Below are 12,222 nucleotides of genomic sequence, written 5' to 3' on the forward strand. Positions count from 1 at the left end.
TTTACTGGGGTGGCTTTGGATTTTACTGAAGAACCAAGGATGAAATAAAGTAAATAATCACAGCTTGTTAGCCAAGATGCATTTAATTTCTACTGATGTTCACTCATAGGAGGGGAATAGGATAGCTACTTTCTGAGTCCCTACTTCCAAGGAATCCTTTCTAAGCCCCACCGGAGGTCTGAGTAGGGCTGCACCTCAGGATGAAAGTCCAGAACCCCCCCCCCCCCAAAAAAAACCCCTTTCTTTTTCTTCTTCTCCTTCTGGAAATGCCAGGGGTTGAACCTGGGACCTTCTACATTCATGCTCCACCACTGAGCCATAGTTCTTGGACCTGGGACCTAAAGCATGGGCTTTAGCACTTCTGAACCCATCTAGCCTAGTCTAAGAAGTTTTTGAGCAAAGCATGGCTATTTTTCATTATTATTTAGCCATACACTGCTTCTGAATAGACTGGAAATTAGCTATCACATATAATATCTGCTAAGAGAGATATTAATCTTCCAAGTCATCTGAGCGGATAGCCATTGCTGCTGCCAGCCTTTGTAGATTGTTTTTTCAAAAACCCATAAAACTTCAAGGTTCTGCTGGAAACGCAATGCCTTGAAGTAAATGTCTACTGGGAATCTCTTTTGTAAATATCAGTTTAAAATATTCTATGAAATACTAAGCTAAGATCACACTACTTATTCAGAAGAAGGTTTTTAAATGAATACTTTTTTTGTTCATTCAGGCTCTTCTCAAGGGTGAGACAGAAAGCTCTTTCACTGGCAAAAAGGTCCACAGCCTCATTGAATGAAATAATTCAAAGAAAGCGGTCACGGACCAAGAAAAAGCAAAAATGCCTTACAAATACCAGGATGACATCTAAAGAAGCCATTGAAATTTGCCCCCCACCCCCCGGTAAATAGAAGCCCTCTCTTAGCTGATGCATTATGTATCAAAGCATCATTCTGAAATGTAATTTAATACTTCATGTGACAGTAATGATATGACTGTCACCTGGTACGTGTCTGAACCTGAGAAGTGCCAACTATCTCTGTACTATATGAAGGAAGGTTGGCCATAGATGGCCATTTACCAACTCTCTGTACCTGAGGTGTGATATAAGTCTCTTTATCACTTAGCAGGATGGTACACTAAGCCTACAGATGGCGAGATGTGGTTCTCTTTATCATTCACTTGTAAGACATATAGACTGGTGGTGAGATGACTCCTCCCCTCTAAAGTGCAGCAAGACAAGTACAAGCAGTTGGAACTTTAATGCCCATAAACTTTCTTTTTGCTCAATATTTATGTACTTAAGTCTAGATTATTTCCTTTGTGATACTGAATTTATTCTATGTTTGTTAAATGGTTGGTTTTTGGCCTATCTGAATTTGTTGATACATTTTGTAAACCGGTTCCTCCCCCCCCCCCACCCAGTGCTTTTTATTTCAATAATAAGCGGACATTTGTTGTAAACCGCTTTGGACACCGCGTCTTGTGGAAAGGCGGCCTATAAATGAACTAAATTAGCCTATCAAACCAGTCCTGCAAAGTAGTAAAAAGGATCCTGCTATGTATCAGGAACAAAAGTGTGGCAACATTTGGCCCAATATGTGGTAAAAATGTTCTCAACCCACTTGAGAACCTGCACCTCATAGTAAATTGCCAGCTGGTAAATGGTCATTTTGCCTGGCTCCCAGTTACAATGATTTCAGGGTAGCTTTTGTACATGTTATGTGTGCGTAGGATCACATCTATCATCTCCAAGAATGTCGAAGTTACGACTGCAACAGATGCCATTACAGATGTACAGGGGGTAGTTGTTTTTGTGTGTGAAACTTTAAACTTTAAAGCATCTAACATGAACGTCATCATGTTTGCTGTGCTGTCTTTAGTTAATTTAGGCTCCGCACTGGTGTTGGCAATTTAATTGATGTATTTACATACAGTACTCAGGCAGGCTCCAAGACAGCAGCGTGCAGTAGAGCTTCCCTGAGTGTAAAAGAGAAGAGGGAAAGGGAGAGGCTGGAGGCAAGGGTGTCTTTAAGAGGACAGTGTATAGTTAATTTGCTGGGTGCATTTGCCACTTGATCCCTAATTGGCTAGGATAATGTTGTGAAGGAAAAATATGTCCTTACAATTGGCAGGGTGGTGGTGGTACCAAGGCATCAGTAAGTGGTGAAGGGGACAAGAGTGGAGGGCGGATATAAAAAGGGTTAAAATTCCCAGTAGAAGTTTCTCTTTGTGAATTATTTTCAAGCAACCCAAAAGCACTACTCTCCCAAGGGTGCAGACTTGGTCCAACCCTACTAAAAGAAATACACTGGTCAGATTTTTCTAGATATGCATGGATCACTCAAAAGTACAGGACTGCCTCTGGAGGAACACCCAAAACAACAAGGGAAGTTTATTTGCTGAACTAATTCGAATCCTAAATTTTGCAGGAAAATGAAGTTTAATCTTTGTGCTTAGGAGCCCACAAAGATAAAACAGGCCGGCTTTCTGTTAATGAGAATGTTGCTGGTACAGATCCCCTGAAAGTTAAGTAATTTTCTCAGCAATAAATGCACTGAGCTGGTAGGAACCTTACTTCCCGGTAACCTTTATAACCTTATCAGTTAATAAAGCGGCCGCTATGACTTGTTTCTCTAAACCCAGATTGAAATTGCTTTCCTGAAATCACATCTGAGCTATTAACTCACAAATTATCTCAATCGTTTCAAGGCAGTTCCTTGCTCTGGTAGACAAATGCTGCAATCCCACACCCACACCCACTTAACTGGTAAAGCCATTAGTCAAAGTGAGGTGCATGGGAGGTGACTATTGCTTGCTTATTTATTTATTTATTAAACAAATATAATAGATTGATTCAAAATATAAAGCCATCAAAGTGGTGTACGTGGTAAAAGCAAAATAAAACAAATAAATGCAAGCTCTAATGACAATAAAATCTATCCACCAAATGCCAAAGAATAAAACCATCCATACAAACACTAAGTGGTGTTCTCTAAAGCTTCCCCCTCCCGCCCCACCCCACCAAGATGGATAATGGGAGGCTGTTCAGATGCTTCCTAAGCTGTTGACACTGGCTCCCTGTGGTGTCACAGTTGGGCAAATGGGCTGAAGGGAAAGAGGCAATTACTAGTGGGAGGGGTGCAGGGAAGGAGCAGCCCCAGCAGAAGGAGGAGGCAGCTCAAGGGAAGGCAGGGCCATTTGGAGACACAGAAGGAAAATATGCCTATTTGAGTTGCCAACATTTTGCTCAGAGCTCCTGTACCTGTCTCATGTACATAGCTGTCAAAAAATACACAAAAAAGGAAGGGATTATGGCTCCAGTGAGCAGAAGACAGTCTTGCACCCCATATCCCCCACTGTTGTAAGTAGGAGGAACTTCCAGGGATGCAGTCCCTCCCTGTGTTTGGATTCTTTTGGAAGGAGGCCACTTAAAGGTTTATTCTAATTTCCTAATATTTGTGCATCCTTAAAAATATACATGCATTATGTGTCCACTGCAGTTCTGCTCCTTGTTACTTTTCACACAGAAATCTATCTTATCATCCACCCTTCCTCACACAGAGCGCAGGGTGGTTAGCAAAACCTAAAAACGCAACATTAAAAGCAAAATCGAGAATACAATACTCAACACTTAAAGCAACTGGAGATATAGTTATATCAATATAGGACAGACCATCCCCTGACTTTTGGAACCATCTTAGTTCCCACAGAGACAAGTCATCTGAAAGTTATGGGCTATCAACACTATCTGGTCATGCCTGAGTTATTGGCCAGGTCATCCCACACAGATAGCGCAAATCACAGGAATCTAATAGGGGACGCATAGGAAAAGGATGCACCGGAGGCTGGTCCATTAGGGTGAATGGGGCTCTGATTCACTAACCTCAGGCTGCCCTCAATCGGACTTCACCTGCCTGACTTCTTACTTGCATCAGCTTCATCTTCCTTAGCCTCAGTGTTGCCCCTGTATTGCTGAGCAGGGGGAAGGATGGAGACAAAAACTCCACCTGTCGATGACCTTGGCTCTGTCTATTGTTGGTCTCCCTGTCTTCTAGAAGCCAGTGGGCGCCAGCTGCTACTGCCCCCCCTCCCAGGGCTACAATACCCAGCAGCCTTAATGAACTACAGTTCCCAGGATTTTCTCTCTGTGTGTGTGTGTGATTTATATGTGCTTTATTTAAATATCTGGTGTGACAGGGTAGTGGCAGTTCTGTAGCTCTCTTAACATCAAGGGATGTGCATGAATTTTCACCCTTTTGTTATTCCATTCATTTTCATTATTAGCAACTTCCTTCATTTCATTATGCGCTTAAACACTTTCATTTGATTATTCACTCATAAAAACTGCATTTATCATTTATCACATTCATTTTCTTCCTTTATGAATCTGTGGCACTGATGCTATCAGAAGTCATTTTATTTCCCCAGGTGTTCTGGGTGTTGCTTTCTTCCTGGGGTATTCTGGGGGGAACTGGCATTAGCCCAAACAATACATGGCAGTTACAAACAGCAGACACCATGATTTTGTGGCTGCCACCATTTCTCCCCAGAGTGACCTGTGATGAGACAATTTCTGGGGGATTTTGGAAAGATAAAATGGATGGATGGCAGGAGGCAGTCACTGAGAAATCAGCCATCTTGAATGAGTGATGAATGGGTGTGAAGTAATGAAAGTGAAGCCCATTTGCCCCCCTTAAATTACCCATGACAGCAATTTTGTGGATAATCAGCCCCATTGTTCAATTGTTCTGAAATAAATGCACACTTCTGGTTGCACCACAAAAGCACAATTTTAACTATGTGTTAGAGCTGCAGAGAAGCTCCAGCTATCAACAGCTTTGGAAACTTACTGGATTGAAAATGTGTCAACTCAATGTATGTTAGTCAATGCAAACTGGTGGAAGAGCAATGGATAACAGGAATGCAGAAAGCAAAGTTCGAATGTTTTGGATACTGCTCTGATGGGGAAATACGGTAACACCACTTGTGGAAGTTGCATTCGAACTGACACCTATGAAGATTTTAAAGCTGCAGAGTTGTTAATTTCTTATGTGCAAATAGCTGTCTGAATGTCTTTCTAATTTGGAAGTGTTGCCATTTTCAAAGGATCTGTGGCATTTAAAAATACTAATGTATACAATTAATATTTAATTGTTAATATTCAGAAGGAAAGGGTTCCCCCCCCCCAACATATTCCTTATGCCTTCCTTCCAAATTTTCAATAAATAATTAAAGGAATTGCAGTAAGTTTCCAGCCAAACATCAATAATATGCAGAATCATTTGAATAAAGCCAACTGCACAAAAAGTGTTATTCTTATTGATGAATGCTCTGCAAAACATACTGAAGACTACTAGAATGAGAGAAGAAATGAAAAACCAGACTGGAAACGGAACTGTTGGATGCAAAGAGCAAAAATCTTTCTAGAATGTATAATTTATTACTGGAGTGGCACACGAAAGATGAACAAGTGAAATTGGTAATGATTGATTGGGCTAAGGATGTGGGGCACAATATTATGCTTAAAGATTGGGAGAGGAGTTGTGGAAAAAAGGTTACAAGTTTACGGCATGTACAGCATTGAGGGAAAATATGATGAAAATGATGTATAGATGGTATTTAACTCCTGTAAAACTTGTAAAAATGTATCACACATCAGATAATAAATGCTGGAAATGTAAGGAGAAAGAAGGAACATTTTACCATATGTGGTGGATGTGCCCCAAGATTAAGGACTTCTGAGAAAGGATTTATAATGAAATGAAAAAAGTGTTGAAAGACACTTTTATTAAGAAACCAGAAGCCTTTCTATTGGCAATCATAGGGGAAGAAATTCCCCAAAAGGCTATTACTTTCTTTTTGTATGCCACGACAGCAGCAATAATATTAATCGGCAAGAATTGGAAGAATCAAGAGATACCAACAGTTGAAGATGGCAAATGAGGCAAATGACTTTATGGAACTTGCCGAGCTGATGGTGAGACTACGCAACCAAGGAGAGGAAGAGGTGCAGGAAGATTGGAAGAAATTTAGATTGTATTTTTTTAAAGAAAAATGTTGTAATGTTTAAATTTTATATTCCTTGGGGAAGTGGTTAGAGGTTTTCAGTAATGATTTTGGAAATGGATTTTATAAGATACAATGATATAGGGAAATAATTTCAGGTGATTTCTAACAGTATGTAACTGCCAATGAGGACTGAAAATGAATTTCAGAAGGAGGAGATCGGGGTAGTCACCCTAAAATGATAGTGGAACAATGTTAAGAATATATAAGAATTTGTATGTTGTTTGTTTTGTATTTGTTTTGTTTGTATTTTTCTTATAAAATGAATAAAAAAAATTTTTTTTTAAAAAAAGAAAAACATTGCAACGTCTTTCTATTCTACCCATGACATTCTTACCAATAAGTCACATGAGAAAATGCTTCATTAAGGCAAAGCAACAGCTCATCATTCAGTATGTCCTAGACCAGGGATGGGGAACCTGTGACCACCCAGATGTTGGTACAACTCCCACCCTTCCTATCCATTGGCTGTGCTGTCTGGGGCTGATGGGAGCTGACCAAACAACTGAAAGGCAACAGGTTCCCCATTCCTAGCAAAATTACTTCCTTTTCGCTTTTTGTTGGAGAAGGGAGTGGAGATGATGATTCAGATGATGGTCATGATCTGGCATAATCTAGCAAATGCTAACTAGCCTTTCAATGAGACAGGTAAGTATACACACTAAAACTTCAATATGACCAACAAATAGATGCTTCATAAACCCTTTAGTTTATTTATAGATGATAGCAATAGCTACCTTTTTAATTATGACAGAATCAGGAGATGATGAGTTTGTGGGCTTCAGGAGCTCCTACCACTTATTTAGTTAAAGGGCTGGTGCCATGCTATTTTTATTGCAATTACCAGTACATTTTAAACTGATTTTATACTGTACATGTATATAGTTTTAATTCTATCAATATTCAATTGTAATTTAATGATTGATTCTTCTATGTTTTTAGTGGTTCTTTGCTTTTATTTGTAGGGTGCCTTGAGTCCCTTCAGGGAAAAGGTGGGGTATAAATAAATATACAATAATAATAATAATTTGGACAGATCCAGGTATGACTTTCTCGCATATACAGAAAACTCATGCAAAAAAACTCACAGGTCCTTTCCAGAACACATGGAAAATAAATGGATGCTGGCTAGCTGAGTTGCTTAGAGATTTTGTGAGAGACCCAGATTGCTCCTTTAGATCTTTGCTTTGAAGCTGATGTAACTGACCGTAGATGCCATCCTATGCATACTTCCCTAGGAGCATGCGTAATTGAACATGGCAGGTCTTACGTCTCAGTAATGATGCATAGGATTGCACTGCACATGTGCACTTGTTTCTATGCTCCAAGACATCTGCAGACCCTGAACATTTCTAAATTATAAAAGGGCATTGCAGAGTCATCACTTGTGTACAATGTTCTCTCCTCTAAAAGGAAACTGATCTCTGTAAAAAGGGGGAGGGGAAAATGCCCAGAACTTCCTGCTGTTCAGAAAAAACAGGAGTAGAGAACACACACACACACTGGGCACGTAACTTTTTTCCTTAAAAAAAACAAGAATCTTAATTAGTATGCTGCCACTGTCTGACAAACATGACGGTCTCACATTAGGGTATGTGCACATTCCTTCACATCTGGCTTTCTATCATAAACTAGCAGTCCCCAAAGAAAAGCTAGAGCTATATTCTGATATCCACACAAATGGCACAATCTGGTACCCATGTGATGCATTGCACTCACTGCATCACTGAGAGTGATAGCTTCAAAGGACTGAATTATTTATCACTTTTGAACATAGCCATTTTTAGTTTATTCAGCCTTATAATAATTCTGTGAAGTACACTATTAGGAGCTCTCTTTTAGCAATGAATGGAGAACCTACCGTTAGAACCAAGGGCAAAGTCATTGTATAAATACTACCCTCCCCATGGTTTTCTTTAAGGATGAACTTTCACTTGGGTGACCACAGGGCAGGGGGCATGAGCCAGGGCAAAGTCCTCTTATATACCTGCTGGGATTAACAAGGCATCTGATCCTCACATGAATCTCATAACTTTCCTGACAGGTGATTTGGTCTGTAGCCACAGTGTGGAAATAAAGGATGAGATTGCTTACCAGATACCAGGCACTCTACTATTCAAATTAGGCCCCAGTGTTTTTCTTATACTCCCCTTCTCAATTAAGTAATCAATTTTAATCTAGAATTTAAATTCTCAAAACTTTCTTATTTGTTAATTCAAGCAACTAAACTACTGCTCTCACTTCATTACAAACAGTATTTCTACCTGCAACACACTTGAGCAAACCTGCTCCTCTTCCTTTCACAGATATTTTGTTGCCATTTGCAACTATAGCTGCCTCTGATTAGTTATCATTTAACTCTTGGGGGAAATAATTAGCACCAGACATTGGCTGTGAACTGGGGCCCTACAAGTGTGCCCCATTGCTTCAAATTGGGCCCCATTGGCTAGCCCTGCGTCTCATGGTTGCTGGGCCTGAGTTGCCCTGCCCTTGGATGAAGTCTTGGGTTTGCAATTTTGGGAGAGGGGAGACTGCAGCATTTCGGAGCGGGCAGGCTGTCGAGGCCCCCTAGATTTAGAGGCCCTAGGCTTAGCCTATACGTAAATCTTGCACTGTCAGGTATCTACATGTTTAGTGTAGTTCTGATTGGAGAGAAGACTCAGATATACAGCAGGTCTACCCATTTTGAAACAGTGGAGGGATAGACCAGGATTAGGTCAGAGGTCAGGTCAGTCCACCACCACCACTCAGAGCTACCAAAAAAAATGTAGATGTGTTCTCTGATGATAATTATGTTTATTTGTTTGAAGTATTTATTTTGTCCCTCTTTCTGGGGGGGGGGGGGAACCCTGTGGATGCCCAAGCAGTGGCGGAGTAAGGCTCCGCGGTACCCGGGGCGGCAAAGGAAACGCCCCGGGGGCGGGGCGTCGTGACATCACATTGTGACGTCATGACGCTCCGCCCCCAGGGCGTTTCCGGGGGTGCCGGCGCCGCTTCTGCAGCCCTCTTTTAAGCCGAAGAGCTCGCTTTTAAGCTCTCCGGCTCAAAAGGAGGCTGTGGAAGCGGCGATCCGATGACAGAGTGCGCCTGCGCGTGCAGGCGCACTCCGTCGTCGGGCCGTGCGCTGCCGCTCCCAGGGTGACGGAGGGAGCGGCAGCGCGTGGGAATGGTGGGAGGGGCTGCCTCTTGTCCCCCCCACGTGCCGCCGTTCACTCCGTTGTCCCAGGAGCAGCAGCACCGCACACACCGTGCGCTGCTGCTCCCGGGGGGACGGAGCCAGCGGCAGCGCGTGGGGCTGACAAGCGCCAGCCCCTCCTACCACTCCCCATGCTGCCGGTCACCCCGGGAGCAGCAGCGCTGCACGGACGGGGTGCTCCCTCGGCCGTGCGTTGTTGCTCCTGGGGTGACGGAGGGAGCGGCAGCGCTTGGGAATGGCGGGAGGGGCTGCCGCTTGTCACCCCCATGCGCCGCCGCTCGCTCCGGTCGCCCCGGGAGCAACAGCGCACGGCCGAGGGAGCACCCCGTCCGTGCAGCGCTGCTGCTCCCGGGGTGACCGGCGTTGCCTGGGGAGTGGCGCCGCTTGTCGCCCCCACCCGCCGCTTCTCGCCCCTGTCGCCCGGGGGCGTACCGCCCCCACCGCACCCCTCTAGCGACGCCCCTGTGCCCAAGAAAGGAAAAAGTGCATGAGGCCAAGTCAAACTTTGAATTCAAGCCTTTGGGAAAAACAATAAGCCCTGTGATTCATACTGGTTTAATAAAACACTGAAACCAAAACACTTTTTTCAAAACACTTTTTAAACATGTAAGAAATTAAATAACTAACTTTGAGTGCAATTAACATCCCAGTAAGGTGACTATAAAAGCTCCCATGCTTTTCATTTGAACTAGGTTGCATATAATCAATATTTAATCACCCATGTTCTGTAAAATTATCATCTCCTAAACTGCTTGATGCCAGAGGCTGCAATACTAACCTCACTTACCTTGGAGGAAGCCCAACTGAACAGAGTAAGACTTACATGTGAGTGGGGTTGCACTGTTAATATTTAGAGCATGTGATGAACATGATTAATCAGCACGTTCATTACTAGAATTTTTATCCCCAAAAGAACCAGGGACAGAGAAGACAAGGTTTACCTAAATGCAACTCAACTCAAGAGTCTCTCAGAATAGTTTTTTTCTCTGTATATAGTTACCTCCAGAGAAATAAAATCCCTAACTGAAGTTGCTGCATCCTAAAAGTAGAGAAGTATTTTATTTTCTGTCAGTTCTGCTTGCCTTTGGTCAACAGATTGTATGACGTAACGAAAACACAACCGAAGCACAAAGGCCATGGTAATCAATCACAGATTCATTCAAGTTTCACAAAGAGAAGCCAAAAAAGTCACAAGTGTCATAACTGCCACTTTTCTAGCCTCTGGACACATATTGTTTCTTTCATTAAGAATTTTGTTTCAGGACAATTAAAGTCAATTAAAGTAGCACCACTATACAATACCTGTGCCCTGCAACATGGATTAAATGCTTGTTCATACAACTATGACATTTCATTGCCATGAGTATTTTAATGATTGGTTGCCTTATGTTAGGTAGCAATCATCAGCTCACTCTTCAGAACTTCAAGCAAGGACCAGAGTTCAGTGATAGAGCAGAGGCTTTATCTGCATAATGCATTTGCTTCAGCCCCTAGCATCTTTAATTATAGATCTCAGGTAGCAGAACAGAGAAAGATTAGTGCCTTATACCACGGTGAATTGTTGCTACTCCATCCTGGCCTAGATAGATCACTAGTCTGACTCATTGTAAGGCAACTCTTTATAGATTTTAGAACCTCAGGGTGAATATCAAAGACTGGAGAGCAAAAGTTCCGTCATAATAATTCATGGTGGGTATACACAGTGATTATACCACAATGGCCGGCTTTCCTCCGTGCCCTTCAGAAATAAAGGTTGCATACATGTATTCTTAAATTCTTTGTGGTCTGAATGCATCCATATAGCATCATTATAGGAGTGAATGTTGGAACTTACTGTGGTAAGTTCTGTCTCTTCAGGAAGGAAGGGGATCCTGTGTGGGTTCCCATTGCCCACCTCTCCTCTGGCAGGAAGTAAAACTTTCGAGAGGGTACACCTGGTGAGGAGGCCAACCCCCTTGCCAGTTCAATTCATGATTAAGCAAGTAACTGCATAGCCAAAAAATAAACAACTTAACAGAATAGGAAGTGAAATGAACACAACTTTTTGGAGAAAAAAGCTCAACAGTTCGGACCTCTTCTCTTTTGCCATTCCTCGATCTGCCAGCAAGAGCTGGCAGGAAGTTGAACTGGCAAGGGGTCTGCCCTGCCCACCAGGTGTACCTTCTCAAAAGTTTGATTTCCTGCCAGTGGAGAAGTGAGCAGAGACAACTGATGCAGGATCCCCTTCTTCACTACAGGAAAATAGTTTTGTGCTTGTGAGAGGTGGGCAACCCCTCAAAGAATAACATGAATTTGGGATAAATGTACGGCAACGTGCAGACACCTTCCCTAATTCTAGCACTCAATGACACATGATGCCACCTTATTGCTTGATCTTCACACAATTAAGTTTCGGGTGGATTTGGAATGGTACTTTATGTTTTGAAGTAACACGCTTAAAAAGATGCAATGGAATCAGAAGTATGGGGATGGAAAGAGCCTGGAGGTCATCACATACAAGCTGACACAAAAGTAAATGATTGGCTCGTTCTCACCCAAATTATCATATGCCACAGGCAGGAAACAGAATTGGCCAAGGTGAACTACATTCAGTCAAACGAGCTATGCCATCTGCTATAGGTGAAGCGAAAAATGTAACTTGCCAATCTGTCTAGTTTTAGCATCTGATAAATAGAAGGGATGTATATCCAGTCAAGAGCTGCCCAAATGTAATCCCTGCAGATCATCTCAGGATAAAACATTCTAGGCACAATGAGGCAGCGCATTTCCACAACAACTGACGAACAACAGGCAATGGAACACTTCACCCCCACCATGCCTTCACCCCTTGCCACCCAAGGCATGGTTAAAATATTGCTTGGGGTGGGCCAATACCCACATAATGTGTTCAGTTTGAGGGAAATAAACAGCTAGGAAAATAAACAAATATAAATAAAAGTCAGAAGCTAGGTTTTTGGGGA

The sequence above is a fragment of the Lacerta agilis genome, chromosome 4 (assembly GCF_009819535.1).
Source record: "Lacerta agilis isolate rLacAgi1 chromosome 4, rLacAgi1.pri, whole genome shotgun sequence".
Lineage (NCBI taxonomy): Eukaryota > Metazoa > Chordata > Lepidosauria > Squamata > Lacertidae > Lacerta > Lacerta agilis.